This window comes from Macaca fascicularis, chromosome 19 (genome assembly GCF_037993035.2).
Source record: "Macaca fascicularis isolate 582-1 chromosome 19, T2T-MFA8v1.1".
NCBI classification, from domain to species: Eukaryota; Metazoa; Chordata; class Mammalia; order Primates; family Cercopithecidae; genus Macaca; species Macaca fascicularis.
The window spans coordinates 12,251,543-12,269,572 of NC_088393.1; the positions used below are offsets into that span (position 1 = coordinate 12,251,543).

At 46.4% G+C, this 18,030-nt stretch overlaps 2 long non-coding RNA genes across 7 annotated transcripts in view; one reads left to right on the forward strand and one right to left on the reverse strand.

The window, feature by feature from the left end:
• The window catches only part of LOC102117941 (uncharacterized), a 48,013-nt gene extending 36,830 nt beyond the window's left edge, over nt 1-11,183 (forward strand). For 3 of the 5 annotated variants that reach the window (XR_012428423.1, XR_010583351.2, XR_010583352.2), the window contains 2 exons: nt 7,305-7,372; nt 8,504-11,183. This is a non-coding gene — a long non-coding RNA (uncharacterized lncRNA). Of the gene's footprint in view, nt 1-147; nt 7,373-8,503 lie in introns of all 5 variants that reach the window. The other 2 variants (XR_010583353.2, XR_012428424.1) reach the window with 1 other exon arrangement.
• Nucleotides 10,355-13,636, reverse strand: LOC135968491 (uncharacterized). 2 transcript variants are annotated; one of them, XR_012428425.1, is made up of 2 exons: nt 13,433-13,636; nt 10,355-12,822 (listed from the first exon to the last, which is right to left on the reverse strand). It is a non-coding gene; the product is annotated as an uncharacterized lncRNA (long non-coding RNA). The 2 variants fall into 2 exon arrangements; XR_010583355.2 differs by having other exon boundaries at nt 10,355-12,856.
• Nucleotides 13,637-18,030: the final 4,394 nt, after the last annotated feature.

Sequence of the window (18,030 nt, forward strand, 5' to 3'; positions counted from 1 at the left end):
TCGGTCCATTGATATTTACACCGTTCAGACAGGCCAGAAAACCTACACTTTCCATCGTAATGTAAAATACGTAAATCAAATACCTACTAATGAACATAAAATCATTTATAAACCAACCCTTTGTATTGTGCTTCTGATTTCTCACAGCAGTCATATGGTAGAGAGTCTGTGAAGGTAAAGAAGATGGTCAATGTGAAGAAATCTTAAGCCTTATTCCACATGGTATAGTGAAGATGACCATGTGAAAGCAGTGTGTGTGGAGAAGGCAACATGGATCATTCATCTCTTAATTGCTGCATCAGAGCTGACACTGGACACAAATCATATGAGTATCAGGAACACAGAAGCCAGAAGCCACATAAGCAGTGTGTGAAAACCTTCAGCTTTTGCCACTCCTTTCAAACACGTGAAAAGCCTCACACTGGAAAGAAACTCCATGATTGTAGGAAATGTGGAAAAACCTTCATTTCTGTTCAAACCTTTTTTTTTTTTTTTTTTTTTTTTTGAGACAGAGTCTAGCTCTGTCACCCAGGCTGGAGTGCAGTGGCGCGATCTTGGCTCACTGCAAGCTCCGCCTCCCAGGTTCACACCAGTCTCCTGCCTCAGCCTCTCGAGTAGCTGGGACTACAGGCGCCCGCCACCACGCCCGGTTAATTTTTTGTATTTTTAGTAGAGACGGAGTTTCACTGTGTTAGCCAGGATGGTCTCGATCTCCTGACCTCGTGATCCACCCACCTCGGCCTCCCAAAGTGCTGGGATTACAGGTGTGAGCCACTGTGCCTGGCCCAGAAATCTTTCTTGTATCATTAGTAGAGTTGCCCACTTCATCACCAAAGCCATCAGGACACAAGAGAAGTCCTTAGGTTCTCTTGCCCACATAGCCCTAGACAACCACATTGGGACTATCTCCCTACTTCACAAGGTTGTGTCTGTGTAACACTTGCTTCTGCATCTGGGTAAATCTTCTAGTCAGGCTCAATTGGGAACATATAAGATCTTAAAACCAGCCAAATTTCTGAGCCTTCCTGTCTAGACTTCCTGGGTTACATTTCCAATCCTAAGCTTTCCCTTGTTCTCTGGAACAAATATTTTGGTTACAAGCTCCTTATGCCTTTTCCCCAGAAGTATGTAGAAATTATCCTTCTAAAATGTGATCTTGATAACAGAGTGCAGTGGCACGCTCTTGGCTTACTACAACCTCCACCTCCCGAGTAGCTGGAATTACAGGTGTGCGCCACCATGCCCGGCTAATTTTTTGTCCTTTAGTAGAGATGGGGTTTCACCATGTTGGCCAGGATGGTCTCAATCTCCTGACCTCATGATCCACCCGCCTCAGCCTCCCAAAGTGCTGGCATTACAGCTTGAGCCACCGTGCCCGGCTGATACCAGGGAACTCCCAGAGCAAAGCACTAAATACTTTCATTCCTCTAAGGTCTATGACTCTAATCAGCAGAAAGTAGAGCAGTCATCACTCCTTTTCCTTCAAGATTTAGGAATGGACATAAAAGGAGGGATTTGTAACTACGACAGATTATGTGGTACAACTTCTATATAATGAAGTTGAGTTTTCATTTGCCATGGACCCAACACTGAAGGTCACATAATCTGAGCATGTCCAGATGAACCAAATGTGTAACCATGGGTGGAACCTGTATACTCAGACTGAGGTGTGGAGATTAAAAGGAGATACCAGGCTGGGCGCGTTAGCTCACACCTGTAATCCCAGCACTTTGGGAGGCTGAAGTGGGTGGACTGCCTGAGCTCAGGAGTTCAAGACCACTCAGAGCAACATGGTGAAACCCTGTCTCTACAAAAGATACAAAACAACCGGGTGTGGTGGCGCATGCCTGTAGTCCCAGCTACTTGGGAGGCTGAGGCGGGAGAATTGCTTGAGCCCCAGAGGTGAGGGTTGCAGTGAGTGAGATCGTGCCACTGCACTCCAGCTTGGGCTACAGAGTGAGATTCTGTCTCAAAAAAAAAAAAAAAAGATAACACATGGCAGAATCCAGGATCTAATCAGGTTGGGCCCTGGTATCATCCTGGTATCATCCCATGGCAGGATCTAATCGAGTCACATCAACCTGGCATCAGATCACTGCAAGATCCAGTGAGTTCATGTCTTACTACCCTACGCTTATAAAACTTGGCAAAGCCCCCAGTTCAGGGAGATAGATTTGAGCATTTCTTCCTTTCTTCTTGCCAGTCAAACTTGTAAGTAAAGCTTTTCTTTCTTCAAAAGCTGGTGCCATGCAATATATTGGCTTGTGTGTACATCTGGAAGTAAGCCAATTCATTGCTTGCTAACATAACAAAGAATCAGCAACTGAAAATGCAACAATTAAAATTATCCAGTCTGGGCCTGGCAGGGTGGCTCACGCCTGTAATCCCAGCACTTTGGGAGGCCCCGGGCGGTGGATCACCTGAGGTCGGGAGTTTGAGACCAGCCTGACCAACATGGAGAAACCTGTCTCTACTAAAAATACAAAATTAGCCGGGCGTGGTGGCACATGCCTCTAATCCCAGCTACTTGGGAGGCTGAGGCAGAAGAATTGCTTGAACCCAGGAGGTGGAGGTTGCAGTGAACCGAGATTGCGCCACTGCACTCCAGCCCGGGCAACAAGAGTGAAACTCCATCTCAAAAAAAAAAAGAAAAAAAATTACCAGTCTGTGGGAAAAAAAAAGGAAAGAAATTGAGAGAATGTGTTACTAGTATACCTGCCTTGCCAGTCATGTTAAAGTTCTTCAGAGCAAAAGAAACTGATACAGGTTGGGAAATCAGATGTTTCAAAAACAAAACAAAACTTGTTAGAAAACAATTAAATGAAGGCATAAAAATGACTTTCTTTTCTTCTTCCTCATAGATAAATGTTTGTTCAAATGAATATCAATAATGTATTGGGTGGTTATAGCTTCTAACAGGTCAGATGCTTGACAGGGATGTTATATGGGATTGGAAAGAAGAATTCAGAACACTAACATATTGGTACTACCCCAGAAACCCGTATAGTGTTACTTGAAAACGAAAGTCCATTAGTTGCAAAATGTAAACTGCAAACTATGGAATTCACTAATACAATTTAAGAAACAATGTAAATTTACTATACTAATAGAAGCAAGCAAATGGAATATAGAATGCTCAAAAGAAGGCAGAAAAATAGAGCCAGTAGAAAAAACCACAGGTACAACAAACAATACATATGAACATATTAATCTAATTATGTCTATTACCACTTTGAATTTTTTTTTTTTTGAGATGGAGTCTCACTCTGCCCAGGCTGGAGTGCAGTGGCGTGATCTCAGCTCACTGCAAGCTCCGCCTCCCAGGTTCACGCCATTCTCCTGCTTCAGCCTCCCGAGTAGCTGGGACTACAGGCACCCGCCACCATGCCCAGCTAATTTTTTTTTTTTTTTTTTTTGTATTTTTAGTAGAGATGGAGTTTCACTGTGTTAGCCAGGATGGTCTCGATCTCCTGACCTCGTGATCTGCCCGCCTCGGCCTTCCAAAGTGCTGGGATTACAGGCGTGAGCCACCGCACCGAGCCTGAATGTGTATTATCTATATACACCAGTAAAAAAGACAGGCACTGCCAGAGTAGAATAAAAAAGAAGGCCCAGCAATGTGTGAAAGATAACCATTTTAAACAAAAAGACACATATACATTAAATAGAAAAGTACGGAGAAATATATGCCATTCTAGCCCTAATCAAAAGTATGGAACAGCTATATTAAATTCAGATAAATTAGGTTTTTTTTTTGTTTTTTTTTTTGAGACAGGGTCTCTGGCACCCAGGCTGGGGTGCAGTGGTGTGATTACAGCTCACTGCAACCTGTGCCTCCTGAGCTTAAGCAATCCTCCCACCTCACTGGGACTACAGGCGTGTGCCACCATGCCTGGCTAATTTTTGTCTTTATTTTTTGTAGAGACAGGGTCTCACCATGTTGCTCAGCTGGTCTTGAACTCCTGGGTTAAGTGATCCACCCATCTTGGCCTCCCAAGTGCTGGGATTATAGGCCTGAGCCACCATGCCCGGCCCAAAACACGTTTTAGATCAAGGAAAATTACAAGGGATGGAAGGTTTTATAATGATAAAGAAGTCAATCCTACCTTGACATACAAGACATTAGTATCTATGCCCATAAAACACAGCACCAAAATACATAAGCCGAAAACGCATGAAACCGCACGGCAAGGCCGGGCACAGTGGCTCATTCCTGTAATCCCAGCACTTTGGGAGGCCAAGGAGGGTGGATCAACTGAGATCAAGAGTTTGAGACCAGCCTAACCAACATGGTGAAACCCTGTCTCTACTAAAAATACAAAAATTAGCCGGGTGTGGTGGCACGTGCCTGTAGTCCCAGCTACTCAGGAGGCTAAAACAGGATACCATGGAATATTCACCAAGGCAGACCACGTTGCATAAAATATACCTTAACAAATTTTAAAAAATCAAATCCCATCAAGTATGAAAGCAAACCATATTAGCATTAAACTAGAAATCAGTAACAGAAGCATAGTTTAAAAGCCTCCAGAAAGTAAAGATTTAAACCACAAACTTTTTTTTTTTTTTTTTTTTTTTTTTTTTTTTGAGACGGAGTCTCGCTCTGTCGCCCAGGCTGGAGTGCAGTGGCGCTATCTCGGCTCACTGCAAGCTCAGCTCCCCCGGGTTTACGCCATTCTCCTGCCTCAGCCTCCTGAGTAGCTGGGACTACAGGCGCCGCCACCTCGCCCGGCTAATTTTCTTGTTTTTTAGTAGAGATGGGGTTTCACCGTGTTAGCCAGGATGGTCTCGATCTCCTGACCTCATGATCCGCCCGTCTCGGCCTCCCAAAGTGCTGGGATTACAGGCTTGAGCCACCGCGCCCGGCCGTAAACCACAAACTTCTAAACTATGCAACAGACAGAATTCTCCAGAGATACTTAAACATTCCAAAAATTGGAAAAAAAACTTTTAGCAACATTTGTAGAATACAGCAAAGGCAGTGTTTAGAGGGTTATTTAAATAATTAAATGCAAACTCTTGAAAGTAAAGATCTAAAAAACAATGCTCTGGCCGGGTGCGGTGGCTCAAGCCTGTAATCCCAGCACTTTGGGAGGCCGAGGCGGGCGGATCACAAGGTCAGGAGATCGAGACCACGGTGAAACCCCGTCTCTACTAAAAATACAAAAACTTAGCCGGGCGCGGTGGCGGGCGCCTGTAGTCCTAGCTACTCAGGAGGCTGAGGCAGGAGAATGGCGTGAACCCAGGAGGCGGAGCTTGCAGTGAGCCGAGATTGCGCCACTGCACTCCAGCCTGGGCAACAGCGTGAGACTCCGTCTCAAAAAAAAAAAAAAAAACAACAAAAAAAAAACAATGCTCTAAATTCCACTCCAGGAAACTAGAGAAAGACGAGCAAGATAAATGTAAATTAAGGAGAGGAAAACAACGAGAGAGAGATTCATGAAATTGCAAACAGGAAATCAATGGAAAACATCAACAAATCCAAATCCTGGTTTTCTGAAATGATGAAAATAGATACACACCTATGCTAACTCACAAAAGGGTGAGCATCTCTAAGATTCCCACGAACATTAAAAGAACCATAAAGGAATATTAAGAACAACTCCATGCCCATAGATCTGATACGTTACAAGATGAATCAATTCTTTGAAAGACACAATCAAAAAAAAAAAAATCATAAAAATAGAACTAAGTAAATGAAAGCAGTTCTATATATCATCTTCCAGAAAAGAGAAGCAGAGGGAACACTTTCTAATTCATGTTAGAAGGCCAACATTGCCCTAATACCCAAACTAGACACATATTAGACTTGAAGGGAGATGAGGCCAGGCGCAGTAGCTCACGCCTCTAATCCCAGCACTTTGGGAGGCCGAGGCGGGCGGATCACGAGGTCAGGAGATCGAGACCATCCTGGCTAACACGGTGAAACCCTGTCTCTGCTGAAAATACAAAAAAGCCAGGCGTGGTGGCGGGCACCTGTAGTCTCAGCTACTGGGGAGGCTGAAGCAGGAGAATGGTGTGAACCTGGGAGACGGAGCTTGCAGTGAGCCGAGATTGTGCCACTGCACTCCAGCCTGGGCAACAGAGCAAGACTCCGTCTCAAAAAAAAAAAAAAAAAAGAAAGAAAATAAATAAATAATAATAAGAAGAAGGGAGATGAGATCAAGGAGGTACAACAGAATTGGCCAAGGTTTATTTGCTTACCTTTCCCCACATTCAAAAGGTTAGTCCAGTAGCTGGGTGTGGTGGTTCACACCTGTAATCCTAACATTTTGGGAGGCTGAGGTGGGTAAATTGCCTAATCCCAGGAGTTCAAGACCAGCCTGGGCAACATAGTGAAAGCTTGTCTCTACAAAAATTAGCCAGGTGTGGTGGTGCACACCTGTAGTTCCAGCTACTTGGGAGGCTGACGTAAGAGGATCGCTTGAGCCTGGGGAGGTCGAGGCTGCAGTGGGCTGAGATCACAGAAATGTACTGTAGCCTGGGCAACAGAGTGAGACCCCTTCTCAAAAACAAAAGTAAACTTAAAACCAAAACAAAGTTACTCCACTGTCGCTGTGGAGATGGAGCTGTAGGCCACAGTGGCACACTGCTAGGTAGCATGTGATGGAAACCAGAGCAGCTAGGAAATTTCATTCTGGGAGCTCCGCATGCCCTAATCTCCTCTCCTCACGTACTGGAAATGCTCTTTTCTCCGGGATTTCAATTCTCGCGAGGATTACTCCCTCTCCTGGAGAAGTTTAAGGTGATGACCATGGTGCCTTTTTTTCTGACACCACTTCTGAAAACAAATGTGTGGAGACTGCTGAACACCAACTGATTCTCCCAACACCAGCTGGGTGTCCAGGAATTCAATTCTGATAGGGTTAGCTCCAAAATCACAAGCTGACTGCTCATGGCTTCCATTACAGGTGCCATCTGCAAGCCCCACAGACCACCCTTGCAGCCAACTGTGTATATATCCAACAGCTCCATCCTCAGGTTCACACATTTTCCAAAACTAGGCACGGAACTCAGCAAAAACAGTTTGTTTAGGGTTATCAGTTTATTATAAAGCATATCTCAAGAAGAGCCAAATGGAAGAGAGGTATACAGCTAAGGAAAGGGGAGAGATGAGCAAAGCTTCCCCTGTAGGGTGACACCACCCTCCCTGCACATCAATGCATTCACTCACCAAGCGGGAAGCTGTCCCAAAGTCTTTATTCAATAATTTTTATACAACTCAATCTCGACCCTCCATTTCCTGAGGTCAGAAGATGGGGCTTAAAATTTCAACCCTCGTCGTCATGCATTTGCTCTTTCAGGTCACCAGTCCTGATCCTGAAGTTACCTAGTAGCCGCATCCTGAGTCACGTCATTAGCACAACTCCAGGTAAGGTCTAAAAGGAGCTTGTTTTTTCTTTTGTTTTGAGATGGAGTTTTGATCTCGTTGCCCCGGCTGGAGTGCAATGGCGCGATCTCGGCTCACTGCAACCTCTGCCTCCCGGGTTCATGCGATTCTCCTGTCTCACCCTCCAGAGTAGCTGGGATTACAGGCGCACACCACCATACCCGGCTAATTTTTTGTATTTTTAGTAGAGACAAGGTTTCACTGTCTTGGTCAGGCTGGTCTTGAACCCCTGACCTTGTGATCTGCCTGCTTCGGCCTCCCAAAGTGCTGGGATTACAGGTGTGAGCCACCGTGCCCAGCCTTTTTTTTTTTTTCTTTTTGAGATGGAATCTTGCTCTGTCATCCAGGCTGGAGTGCAGTGTGCACTCTTGGCTCACTTCAATCTCTGCCTCCTGGGTTCAAGCAATTCTCCTGCCTCAGCCTCCCCAGTAGCTGGGAGTACAGGCCTGCAACACCAAGCCCAGCTAATTTTTGTATTTTTAGTAGAGACAGGGTTTCACCACGTTGGCCAGGCTGGTCTCGAACTCCTGACCTCAAGTGATCCGCCCCCCTCGGCCTCCCAAAGTGCTGGCATTACAGGTGTGAGCCACCGTGCCTGGCTTTGAAAGGAGCTTGTTGGGGATAACAAAACTAGGGACAAAGACCAAATATAGTTTTTATTGTATCACAGACTCAAACTCTCATATTCATAAACCCTTTGTCCAGCAGGCAGAACCAAAAAGTATTTTTCTCTAAATAGGCTCCTGACAGAATTTCTCATTTTATGCAACTTACACTCTGATTAAACCAAGTCAGTGAATGCAAAATGAAACTGCTGCTGATGCTGAATTTTATCCAAGCCCTATAATTGTAGTAAATAGCTATGATTAAAGATATTATTCCAACTTCCCCACCAACCAGTCCAGGGTATTCTGGACAAGCAGCCAAATGCATTGTAATAACCTCTACAATACTTAGACTATACCCATTTTTTACTTATAACGAGGCCAGATAAACACTGACCAAATTCTCATTCTTTGTCTCATAAATAACCAGAACAGCTGTGACTTCACTAATCAGTCTGAACAATATACTGTAAAGTAAACGTTGCTTAAATTTCTCTCCTTCCTCCAGACCCTTGAACTCTGAAGTACCCTCAGCCTGAGCCAGCACACAGCCTCTCTCCTTCACGACCCTGTGAAGAACAAGCTGAAGGCAGGGTAAAACATGCTCTGATCTAGGATGTGATTTTCACTCTCCATCCTGCCCTCCCCCTCCCACCTTGTTTGCTCTTCTGTTGGAAAGAAAAAACACTTTTCTTTGAGATGTTTGCTTATCTTATGCTTGGTGCTTCTCCCTTTCCCTCTTTGCATTCCTTTCTAATGAAGTCATTTCTTCTAAATCCCTATTTGTTATCCCTGAGAATGTCTAGCAACAACCTCGCATCAATAACAAATACAGCCTCAGACAGGGCATCACCCCAACTGCTCTGCCTGTGGAATTTCAGCCCTTTTCAGTAAAAAGGGCTTTTCTCATGGTCAGCGTGATCAGGCTGGGACACCTGCAGAGGCTTCCAGAAGAACCAACTGAACTAGGCCTTCAGTGATCTTTTTTGTGCTCACAACTGGCCTTAGCTTGGAGTCACTGGCCTCAGGTCTCTGCCCCTCAAGGCTACTCATTTACCCTTTTATGCCTTACATGGATATTTAAAAACAAAATATCATCTGGGCATGGTGGCTCACACCTGTAATCCCAGTGCTTTGGGAGGCTGATGTGGGAGGATCGTTTGAGGCCAGCGGCAACACAGTGACCAGTGTGGGCAACATAGTGAAATCTCATCTCTACAAATAAAAATCAGCCGCACATGGGGGTACATGCCTGTAGTCTCAGCTGCTTGGGAGGCTGAGGTAGCAGGATTGCTTGAACCCAGGAGTTTGAGGCTACAGTGGGCCATGATTACTCCTGCCTGGGTAACAGAGGGAGACCCTGTCTCAAAACAAACAAACAAAAAACCAATGCTTGATGAATGCAGCAAAATCACTCCAATTCAGTGTTTGTGTTTATAGGAGGGAAGGGAATTGTAAGGCACTTATATTTTATAGCTCAATAGGAAAAGCGTTAAGTAACTACCCATTTCAGACAAATATTTAATTTCTACTTCCATAATAAATTGTTTAGTAAACTAATATTATTTCAGTTCCTTAGGCTGTTGCAAATTCCTCTCCCATAGAATTTAGCATTAATCTGTCAGGTGCACATAAAAGGAACAAAAAAAGTTAACCCATTGTCCCAAATTCTCTACCCTATAAAGGAGAGGAACCGAAGTTTTGATGAGTCTTTGTAATTCATTGATGTACCTCCGACACTTTCTCATGAAAATATATTCATTTTTTTTCTGCAGCCATGATGGAAAACAGGTTTTTCAAATTATTTTCCCTCCTAGTATTTTCTCTGCTAAGCCCTCAAATTTCACTTGAAATCATCCAATAAAAAAACAACCTGAGAAATTTACTACACAGGCTCTGGGGGGGGGGGGGGAGTAAGATTTTTAAAAAATGAAGACCAGGCGCAGTGGCTTACGCCTGTAATCTCAGCACTTTGAGAGGCCAAGGTGGGAGGATCACATGAGGTCAGGAGTTCGAGACTAGCCTGGCCAACATGGTGAAACCTTGTCTCTACTAAAAATGCAAAAATTAGCCAGGTGTGATGGCAGACACCTGTAATCCCAGCTACTCAGGAGGCTGAGGCAGGAGGATTGTTTGAACCCAGGAGGCGGAGGTTGCAGTAAGCCAAGATCACGCCACTGCACTCCAGCTTGAGCGACAAGACTAAAACTCCATCTCAAAAAAATAAAAAAGAGAAAAAAAAAAAAAGCAATATAGGACTAAATATGTAATTTGTTTCCTGAAATCCAACTCTTCCCTCTTGTTTTCCCTCTATCTCTAATGATAGGATACATTTTATAATAAAAAAGTAAATCTGAAATGAGTTTACAGATTTATTCAAGGTGACAAATCCATGGAGGGGCAGTGCTAACTGAAAACAGACAAGTCTGACTCAAGTATCAGGTCAGGTTCTCCTATCACCTGAGATACACCCCTTCCCATGCTGCTCACCGAAGTGCTGAGTGACCACCCTCCCAGGAGACACTGCACTGTGTGCTTTTGAGGTTCTTGTACCACATCATTGGGGTGGGTTTTCCTTTCCTTAGGGTCAGTTTTTACCCTTCACTATGTGGCAGGCCAGGTCTCACTAACACAGGCCTCCATAACAACTGTTTCAGCACTGACTGAGTGGTTAAGTTAAACATTAAAAGTTGAGACAGCCAATGCCTCTAAACAAAGGCTGGAATGTAACGAAAACCCACCAAGAGTTTTGCCTAGGCCTTTCCTGGGCCTTGAAGCATGACAAGATAACGAAGGAATTCTTAATGGGACCCAACAAGCTTTAGTGGGGGTCTGAAGAAACTCCCCCGGCCTCCACAAACAGGTTTACTGGGGGTCTAAGAAATTCCCCAAACCTCCATGATTTAGCAGGAGACAAGATAAGGGTAATCACCCCAGCACCTGGACCCATTTAGATTAAATGAATTTACTGAGGTTTCAGAGGAAGGTCTTCAGGACTCAGATCTTAGTTATAGATTAGAAGAAGTTAATCACTTATGTGTTTAGATGAATGCACACTTACATGTAGACATATGGCTTACAAGGTATATACGCTCTGGAAAACTTGGTAATTTTGAGTTGGGCTGGTGATAATTTCCAGGTCTTCTCCCTGTAACTGGTTACAGAAATAAAAATTCTCTTCTTCCCCAGTTCATTTGCATTTTGTTATTGGGCTTTGAGAATAACCAGCCCCACTGTTTGGTCCGGGAACAACTAGGCTAAGAGAATCCAAAGAACAGGGATCATTTCAATCCTTTCCCTTCAATACCAGCAATTGAGTGGCTGACCAGGCATGTGTCTCCATGAAATGGAAACTACAATTGGGGTGAGAAGAGCTGTGTCCCAAGGGCTTTGCTTGTGGTATGAAGGGTAAACCAGGAGACTCCTCCCATCCCAGGGCTTCCAGCTTCTGCCCTGGGACCCCTCACCCCTACATCTCTGGCTCTCCCTATGGGAGAAGTGACCAGGAACTGATATTCATGAAACCCTCCTAGACAAAGCTGCTGTGTGCACCTTATGCCAGCCCAGGCAGTTCTGAAATACACCACCATGAAAAGATAGAAGATGGGCTGAGGACACATCACCCCGTAAAATTTTCAAAGGAGAACCTCAACCCAAAGACATTCTAATAAAGTGCCTGTGCCCAGGGAAGATAAAAGAGAGGCATAAACTTAAGAGCCATAAACAATGGCTCTTTTTAAAAGTGTTTTCCCTTATGTTCATGAACATTTCATGTGTGAGGAAAGCAGAGGATAACCAATTAACACTCTGTTTAAAAAAAAAAAAATGTTTAGGTTGGATGTGGTGGCTCCCAAGGTGTAATCCCAGCACTTTGGGAGATCACAGCGGGCGGATCATGAGGTCAGGAGTTTGAGACCAGCCCGACCAACATGGTGAAACCCCGTCTCTACTGAAAATACAAAAATTAGCCGGGTGTGGTGGTGGGCACCTGTAATCCCAGCTACTCAGGAGGCTGAGGCAGGAGAATCGCTTGAACCCAGGAGGCGGAGGTTGTAGCAAGCCAAGATGGTGCCACTGTACTCCAGCCTGGGCAAGAAGAGCGAAACTCCGTCTCAAAAAAAAAAAAAAAGTTTATTTGCCAAGGTTAAGGACGCATCCGTGACACAGCCTCAGGAGGTCCTGACCACACGTGTCCAAGGTGGTTGGGGTACAGCTTGCTTTTATATTAATACATTTTGGGGAGACACAATACATCAGTCAATACATGTAAGAGGTACATTGGGTCCGTGTGGAAATGAGGGACAACACAAAGTTGGGGGGAGGGGCTGGTTCCCAGGTCACAGGTAGATTTTCCCATAAGTGGTTGTAGAGACCAAAGTTTCATCACGCAGATGAAGCCTCCAGGTGGTAGACCTCAGAGAGAATAGCTTGTAAATGCCTCTTATCAGACTTAAGTTCTGTGTTGATGTTAATACTGATAGGCTTTTCCTGGATTGCAAAAGGGAGGCCAGTATAATGGGGCACGTCCAGCTGAAACGGTTTGACTGTGTCCCCACCCAAATCGCATCTGGAATTGTAATCCTTTCGATTTAGGCTATTGTGCCATAGAGCCTGCTTGCAGGAATTGTAATCCCCATATGTTGAGGGAGGGACCTGCTGGGCGGTGATTGGATCATCGGGGTGGTTTCCCCCATGCTGTTCTCCTGATAAGAGAGTTCTCACGAGATCTGGTTGCTGGATAAGTGTCTGGGCTCCCGGCTTCTCTGTCCCCCTCCTGCCGCCATGTAAGACTGCCTTCCTTCCCCTTCTGCTATGATTGTAAGTTTCCTAAGGCCATGTGCAACTGTGAGTCAATTAAAACCTTTTAAAAATAATAAATTACCCAGTCTCAGGTAGTATCTTTCTAGCAGTGTGAGAACAGACTAATACACGGACCACCCTTCCATGATGGCCTGAACAAGTTTTTTCAGGTTAATTTTGTAGCGCCCTTCGCCAGGAGGAGGGATCTGTTCAAAATGATTGGGGGGCTTAGAATTTTATATTTGGTTTAAAGAAGGAATAAAGTAATAAAGCACTGGGGACCTCAGACCGTAGCTCCTTCCACGCACGAACCCCACACACGAGTCGGAATTTCCCCCCATGATCCTCCCGTGGCCCCCGCATTATCTGGGGAGACGCGGGGCTGCGGGCGCGGAGCTGCCTAGAGACGGCTCCGGGGCCGGGGCCACAGTCACCGCGAAGGAACGGGACAGGACGCCCGGGGTCCCGGCTGCCGGCCTAGCCCCACCCTGCGGCCGAGGGGACCGAGGGCCGAGCTGCGCCAGGGGGATTCCGGTCCACAGAGCCCGGAGTCGGGGTAGGGAGCCCGGTGTCCCGCCACGGCCAGTTCCAACCAGCCCCTCCTCCCGTCTCGGGATCCCTGGCCCCTCACGCTCACCATTTTCCGAATTCCTCCGTGTCCCGGGGTCCTCTCTGCGGCTCCCACGACCACTGCAGGTCCTTGTGTGACAGAGGCTGCCACAGACTCTCCAGAGTGCCTCTCAGCGACAGAGACAGGAGCCCAGCGAAGTGGCGTGAAGACGCCACCAGCTTCGTCAACCTCGCACCCTCCTCCTTGCAGGGCGCCTGATTGACAGTTCCCGCGAACCCGCCCCGCGGCCCTGATAGGATAGGGCGACAGATCCCGCCCCCTGACGACTGAGTGACAGAAGAAGCGATTTCACGCTGGGGAGTGGAGACAGATGAACGAGTTCCAGACACAGCCCTTGGCAGGGCGGGCTTCTTCCCTGCGCTGTGCCCTGACCCCTCCCAGGGGACATCTGCATTTAAGCAGAATCCCCCGTCTGTACTCAGTGGGACCTTCCTGCTTTTTCGTCCTAGACTGGGGGTCACGAGTGTGTGCAGGGAAACCAAGACACATTGCCCAGTGGAGCCATTCCCTGGCCTCGGAGTAGGAGGGGAGCTGAGGCCACACGGGCCACACTGCAGCAAGAATAAGGGCTTAGGCTGGGCGTGATAGCTCACGGCCGTAATCCTAACACTTTGGGAGGCCGAGGCCAGCACATTGGTTGAGCCGGGGAGTTCGAGATCATCTCGGGCAACATAGTGAGAGCTAGTCTCTACAAAAAATACAAAAATTAGCCGGCAATGGTGGCCTGTACCTGTAGTCCCAGCTACTCGGGAGGCTGAGGTGGGAGAATCACTTGAGCCTGGGAGGTTAAGGCTGCAGTGAGTTAAGATCGTGCCACTGCACCCCAGCCTGGGCGACAGAACGAGACACTGTCTCAAAAAATAAATAAATAAATAAATAAATAAATAAATAAATAAATAAATAAATAAAAATAAGGGCCCGATGTGTTCCAGGGATCAGGAATTTTGGATGAGGCTGTTGGCTGCATGGCCAAGACTTTCTCCCACCTTATCTCTCAATCTACTCATTTTCAGCCAAGGAAGCAAAAACATGCCAACAACGGAATAAAATCATTAGATGTATGGAAAAAGTGGAATCACATAGTAGCAATATTTTATAAGGAAATCGAAAGAGAAGAAAAGCAAACACTTGAACTAGTCGAGATAAGTAGCCTGCTGCACCTGCAGTTCACAAACCCGCAGTCAGAAGGTGATACACGTTCCCAAGCTTGTGAGTCAGACTTTGCTGAAACGGAGACCCAGAGTGGATCCTATCCTGGTTATGAGGCAGGGGCACTTAAAGATTTAACTCTAGGAACTCAACGTGGCCTCCTGCCCCTTCTCCAGAATGTGGAAATGCTCCCTCCTTCAAGATCATTTTCTTTCTTTTTTTGTTTTTTTTTTTTGAAACGAAGTCTCGCTCTGTCGCCCAGGCTGGAAGGCAGTAGCGCAATTTCGGCTCACTGCAACCTCCGCCTCCCAGGTTCACGCCATTCTCCTGCCTCAGCCTCCCGAGTAGCTGGGACTACAGGCGCACGCCGCCATGCCCGGCTAATTTTTTGTATTTTAGTAGAGACGGGGTTTCACCGTGTTGCCCAGGCTGATCGCAAACTCCTGAGCTCAGGCAATGCGCCCACCTCGGCCTCCCAAAGTGCTGAGATTACAGGTGTGAGCCACTGCTCTCGGCCCACTAATTTTTATATTTTTAGTAGAGATGAGGTTTCGCCATGTTGGCCAGGCTGGTCTTGAATTCCTGACATCAGGTGATCCATCTACCTCAGCCTCTCAAAATGCTGGGATTAACAGGTGTGAGCCATCCTGCCGGGCCAAGACCTTCCTTTTCGCCAGCAGGAAACTCTCATCTAAAAATCAGTTTAATGCATTGACCCATGTTAACTGTCAATTCATAACTCCTTTTCCAGAAAGCAATCTAATGAGTCTTTAAATCTGACCTTCACAGGTTTTCGTCCTATATACAAATTACAGCCTGCCTCCTGTGACTCTGTGCATGCCCAAGGCAAAACACTTGAATGTACTGAGATCTTCAGTATTTACAAAAAAAGACGGTCAGATTAAAATATTCTGTCTATGCCCTCAATAAGCAGGTAGCAGAACAGGTTAGAGAGGACAACATCAAATAAAATGGACATGGAACTTACCCATGATATCACAGTCTATCCTGGAGGATTTTTGTTGTTTTGTTTTGTTGTGCAGACAGGGTCTCACTGTGTCACCCAGGCTGGAGGGCAGTGAGTGGTGTGCTCCCAGCTCACTGCAGCCTCAAGCTCCTGGGTTCAAGCCATCCTCCTACCTCAGCCTCCCAAGTAGCTGGAACTACAGGCATGCACCACCATGCTTGGCTAATTTTTTAAATTTTTTGAGGTAGACATGGGTCTTACCATGTTGCCCAGGCTGGTCTTGAACCCCTGGGCTCAAGCAACCCTGCCCCCTCAGCCTCCCAAAGTGCTGGGAATACAGGTGTGAGCCACCGTGCCTGACGATCATCGTTTCTAAAAAGCAATTTACTTCAAAAGAGTTAGAGAACCACAGGTGGGTTCCCCTGCGGCCAGTTAGACTGTTTGAAAAGGAAAGCTATTTACGCAATAATGTGCAGCTGTCTAGGAAATGCCCCAAAGTACGCAGAGTTACAATCTCAAAAAGGACGCAACCCCCTAGCGGCATCTACATGTGATTTTCCTGCTTTCCAGGGCACTGCAGCTTCTCAGAATCCAGTCCTTTAGCTGTTCTGAGCAGCTGGAGGCCATCCGCAGGGGCAGGCAGGCTGCCCAGGAAGCCCCAAAGGGAGCTCCATTCTCCTCCCTTTGTAGGCTCAAGATTGCTCTCAGCTTAAAGTCACTGGCCTCAGGCTCTGCTGCCCACTCCAGGTTTTTAGGGCTCAGAAAACAATGCTCCTCAAAAAAGGCCTGGGAAGCAAAAGTTGTTCTCTAACCTTCTCTTGCCCTCCTATCTCTCAGTCCCATTTCCTACCAAGGGTAGTTCTAGAAGCTAGAACCCCTCTTCCCCAAGAGCAGTCGTAAAACACAAACAGATAACTTTCCCTGTGCCTGCCTTTGGAAAAACTGGTCACAAAGAATTTATCTGACCTACCTTATTTGACTGTAGGTCATAAGACTGTCATTTAAGAGAGGATTCTGGCCGGGCGCGGTGGCTCACACCTGTAATCCCAGCACTTTGGGAGGCCGAAGCAGGCAGATCACGAGGTCAGGAGATCAAGACCATCCTGGCCAACATGGTGAAACCCCGTCTTTACTAAAATACAAAAAACTATCTGGACATGGTGGCACGTGCCTGTAATCTCAGCTACTCGGGAGGCTGAGGCAGGGGAATTGCTTGAACCCAGGAAGCAGAGGTTGCAGTGAGCCGAGATCGCACCACTGCACTCCAGCCTGGCAACACAGCAAGACTCTGTCTCAAAAAAAAAAAAAAAAAGGATTCTGTCTCATACCTAGAAGGAAGGAATGCTACTCAGACCAAGAAAAATCTAGACAGACAGGTCTTGCTGGGTTTCCTCACTCAATCAGCATTCAATCATAACTTCTTTTGTTCAATCAGATTTCTACATAGCTGTTCACACATTGTTTAAACGCAAGCACAAAAATGTACAACTTTGCCTATATCTCCGAGTCTTCATTCTGAAGGCTCCTGTGTATATACATTAAATAAAATGTGTATGCCTTTTCTCCAGTTAATCAGTCTTTTGTGAGTTGATTTTTCAGTGCAACATGAGAGGGTAAAGGAGAACTTTCCCCATGGCCCCTACAAGGTTATTCACCTGCCTTTCACCAACACTGGTTGGTTAAATGAGACAAAGACCCTTAATCCCACTGTTTGAATAAGAAGCCAGCAGACTCCTGGGTTTTCTCCTATGTTTATATATAAAGTAGAGGAAGAAAACTCTAAGGTATTTTATATGGGTTAAAAAATATTTTTATTTTTATTTTTTTTGAGACGGAGTCTCACGCTGTTGCCCAGGCTGGAGTGCAGTGGCGCGATCTCGGCTCACTGCAAGCTACGCCTCCTGGGTTCACGCCATTCTCCTGCCTCAGCCTCCTGAGTAGCTAGGACTACAGGCGCCCGCCACCGCGCCCGGCTAATTTTTTGTATTTTTAGTAGAGACGGGGTTTCACTGTGGTCTCGATCTCCTGACCTTGTGATCCGCCCGCCTCGGCCTCCCAAAGTGCTGGGATTACAGGCTTGAGCCACCGCGCCCGGCCAAAAAATATTTTTAAAAACACCCTGGAAATGGTTGGCTGTGGTGGTTCATGCCTGTCATCCCAGCACTTTGGGAGGCTGAGGCAGGCAGATCACTTGAGGCTAGATATTTAAGACCAGCCTGGTCAACATAGTGAACCCTTATTTCTACTAAAAATACAAAAATTAGCCAGGCATGGTGGCCCATGTCTGCAGTCCCAGCTACTAGGGAGGCTGAGGCATGAGGATTGCTTGAACCCGGGAGGTGGAGGTTGCAGCAAGCCAAGATTGTGCCACTGCACTCCAGCTGGGGTGACAGAGCGAGACTCTGTCTCAAAAAATAAAGGCCGGGCGCGGTGGCTCAAGCCTGTAATCCCAGCACTTTGGGAGGCCGAGACGGGCGGATCACGAGGT